We start from the raw sequence: 4,378 nt of genomic DNA, 5'->3' as shown, positions 1-4,378 counted from the left end.
CCCAAGGACTCCAATGTAGTAAATTGTTGAGGTAGAATTTGTATCTAGTTTTATATGATTCCAATGCCTGTTGTCTTTTCACTTGATTCACTGCCTCTCTCACTATTTTTCACAAGCCTCTTCAGAGTGTGCCTTGATGAGTAATCACATTCTGCTTAGCTAGAAAGTGACCTAGAAATAGGAATTTACTGTGGATGAGGGAGAATGTAGCTTTTAGTCATTTTGTAACCAGAAAATGTTCTGCTATGGATAGAAAAATGAATGGGGCAGTTCGTGATTTAGACTCCCCAAATAGTTAACTAAAAACAGAGTCCTCAGGAACCAGTGATATTTTTTCCTCTGTAGACCTCTTTTGTTTGCCGTCTGATTGTTTGGAAAAGGCTGGGTGTGATGGACAGGTCAGTAAACTCTGCTCAGGCAGTTATGAACAGAGATTTTTACCTGTGTAAACTCGGTGACTTAATTATTCCAGAGTGACTATTTTCTTCCCTAGTCTTCTCTGTCTTATAATGTCGTCATGTATATGTTGGCACTTTTAAAATACGTTATTCCCCTTTAAATGTTTTATTTGTCTTTAAAGTATCCTCAAGTTAATGTTCTAAAAGAAATCTTTTAACAGAACATTTGAGTTCTTGACTTTTATATATGTGCAGGTTTTCTTTAATTGTAAGAAAGTGTCTACTAAACGCTGTGACTCTAGTGGGTAGACACATACATAGGATTGTCCTTTTATTTTTAAATACTGCACACATAATGCTGTTATGGGCCACATGCGTCTCCCTCAGATTCACATGCTGCAGTCCCAAGCCCCCGTGTGTGGAGATGGGCCTCTGGGTGGTAATGAGGCTTAGATCAGGTTGTGAGGGCAGGGCCCTTTGGTGGCCTTAGTGTCCTCATAGGAGGAGACACCAGATGACTTGCTCTCTCTCTCTCTCCTGAGTGCCCAGAAATGAGAGGTCACGTGAGCATGAGCACAGAAGGAGATGATGACTCAGAATGCAACCTGCCCTGCTGGCGTCTTGATCTTGGACTTCTGTTTCCAGAACTGTGAGAAACAAATTTGTGTTGTTTAATCCGCCCAGTCTATGATGTTTTGTTACAGGAACCCAATCTGATTAATGCAACACTGTAGTACAGATCTTATGAGAGCTAAGCTTAATATCTAAGTCTTGGTGCAGTCATTTCTTTTAAGGACCCACATTTACATGAAAAATTGTTACTTCTCACAATCTAAGAAGGATTGCAATGATCCCTTGTACTATGTAGGATAGACATTACCAAATTCATTCCCTGTCTGAATAGTAATTGTCAGCCTTCCTCCCATTATCTGTCTGATTACTCTATCAGCCTATTTTCCCCCTTCCTGGCTTTGTATTCAAAATGATAAATGTTAGCAATAATAGTTTTAATAATGGCAACACTGTCTTGAATTTTTATGGCACATTTCCTCTAAGAGGTCTAAAGTAATTTAGATGAATTTCCTAGTTTTCACTGGCAACTTTCCAATGAGTTAGTAGGTCAAAATGCACACTACTCAACTTCACAACTTGTCACTGTCACCCTCCTAATGTGACCCTTTGCTTCTATCTTACATGAACTTACTCTGTTCTTTATCCTACCTCGACTGAAGTAGACTGTTATTCTTTTAAGTCTGTGAGGTTGTTGTTGCTATTTGTGTGTGTGTGTGTGTGTGTGTGTGTGTGTGTGTGTGTTGCTGCCCACACACCCCCTTCTGCTACCCCATGCACATCTGGGACTTAGCAATGCTCTGGATTAAAGAATATAAAATGGAAATGAAATGCAAGGAGTGTTCCGGAAGCAACACTTAGCAGAAGTGGCAATTCTGTTTATCAGAAATGCGACTATTTTAAACTTAGCTCACGGCAAATGGCAATTTGCACATCTAGGCAAGAATGGAAAGAATAGAATTTACTAAAACCTAACATAAAATATTCACTTTTGGAATGAGTTTGATAAGAACACCGAAGCAAGCAGTAAAAGCTGGGAGATACAGGTGAACACTTGTCGCATGCTAAGGGCATTTGCTGAAGTCGCACCTTAGTGGTTTGCTCTTTAGCAGCCAGTCGCTGCGCATGTGTGGGAGTCATGGGGTCAGATGGAGTGAGAAGGGCTGAGACAAAGACCAGGAGCTCGTGGGCACAGACGTTAGTTTTCTTCCTTGTGATCCTTAGTCTAATACATTTTTATATTTAAAAACAAATGTAAAAGTAAAAGAGAATCTTAATTCAACTATATTTTTTAACATCTCAAAATCTTGAAAATTATACTGAAAAAGTGGTCTGTGGAGCAAAATATACAATCATGAAAATGGTCATATTTTACTTAAACTCATGAGAAATGCATAATATGATCAAAATGGCATGAAATAAGTAATTTATTGTTATGAAAATACATATTTAAGTATAGATATTTAATTCACTTATAAAATGTGCAGTAGTTTTGAGTGCTGTGCTAGAGAGAAAGGTGGATATCATTCTTTCCTATGATGGCTTATCAGTTATTCTTCAGTTTTATAACAAGCTTTTGATTTAAATATCGTACTATAGTTTTCTGTAGTAAAAGTATACATTAGAACACTATAAAATTCTAAACATTTAGATTATTTATATATTTGCACAAGTAAACATATTTTTAAAAATTATAGTATTATTATGAATATGTTAAGAATATTATATGTCATAATATTATATATGTATATATATATATATATATTTTTTTTTTTTTTTTTTCTAATTTTTTTTTTCTAGGGAATAAAACCATGAAAACCTTGTGGAATATGTGCTCACAAATTCTAAATTGAATTGATTGAAATAGTCTATTTACATATACACACCAATGGACACTTATGACCAACCACTTTATTTTGACTGGTGGTGTTAATTCCTTTGTTGCATCTATCTGATAATGCCTGAGCTCATCCTATTGGAGGTCAGTTTATTATTGCAACTTGGCTAGGCTATAGTCAATTACTCAAACACTAATTTAGGTGTTCAGAAAGTATTTTTAGATGTGATTAACATTCTAATCAATTGACTTTAAGTAGAAGATATTATCCTGAATAACCAGGGTGATCTGATTCAATCAATTGAAATGCTTTAAGAGCAGAACTTAGGTTTTCTGGAAAAAGAAGAAATGCAGCTCAGTTCATGCCTTAGAGTTTCCAGACTGCCCTTCCTAACAGCCTTCTTTCCTTATAGATTTCAGACTTGGCTAGTCAGCTTCCCAAATTCTGTAAACCAGCTTCTTGCAATGAATCTCTTACTACAGAGGGTGCCAAAAAAATGTATACACATTTTAAGAAAGGAAAGAACTGTATTAAAATTACCCTGATGGTAACCACTTTGAGCACCTCTTGTAGTTGCAGAAGTCACGCATGACTTGTATTCATCTTTTGTTAGTGATATATATTGAGTATTACAATTTTTATACAGTTTTATCCTTTTTTAAAATGTGTATACATTTTTTGGCACCTTCTGTATAGGTATCCTACTCGTTCTGGTTTAACCCTGATTGATACAAACTTTAATGGTTAAATTTGTCTTCCAACTGCCTTCTTTCCAACAGTTTCACCTGAACCATTTTCTAGCAATCACGATAGAGAATTACTGGTCAGTTGCTAAGAGAATTACAACAGCAAGCCCATCATTTTAATATAAAGTATCCATAAATTGTCCTTGCTTTATACCAACATTTGCTTCCTGCGGCATTGCCGCTTGCAGCTTGTTTTACCACACTCTTCTTTCTATCGACTGACCAAGATGGACTTCATGTTCCCTTAAGCCTGACCAAACATTAGCCAGGTTTCTTCCTATTGGCTCCTGACCTCGATTTTATTGGAACTTTTACTTTAAAAAACTCGCAATTGTAAATTCTTTCTTTGTTTCTTTGATTCTTTGATATGTACATCTCCTAGTCTCTCGTCAGTTTTGGAACCAAGGAGTGTCTTTGTCAAAGAACCATCCCTTTGAAAAGTAATTACCAAGAAGATAGAGCTCCTACCTATCTCAAAATTTCTGTGAGGGGGTAAGAGCCTAACTTGTATAATCACCAGCAAACACAGAAGTCCTTATCACATTGACAGTCTCCCCACAAACTTCCTGCAGTACTTGACCACTAGATAACCCCAGCACTTTCAAATTCTCCCAGCTTTTGTTTTAGAGTCAATTTCAGTCTCTCTCCCCTATTGTAATACTCTTGACCTCTATTACAACACACTTGAATAAAGCCTTCCTTGCCCATTTAACTTCGTCCAGTGCATTTTTTGACACTATGTAGGATTATAAGATTAGAGTGTGCATTTTTTCACTTATTTGATAATTTGGAGAAGTATGAATTCATTTTAATAAGAGTTTGCATT

Source organism: Rhinolophus sinicus, chromosome 8, assembly GCF_057876585.1.
Source record: "Rhinolophus sinicus isolate RSI-liver-muscle chromosome 8, RSI-T2T, whole genome shotgun sequence".
NCBI classification, from domain to species: Eukaryota; Metazoa; Chordata; class Mammalia; order Chiroptera; family Rhinolophidae; genus Rhinolophus; species Rhinolophus sinicus.
This window is presented reverse-complemented; position numbering follows the sequence as displayed.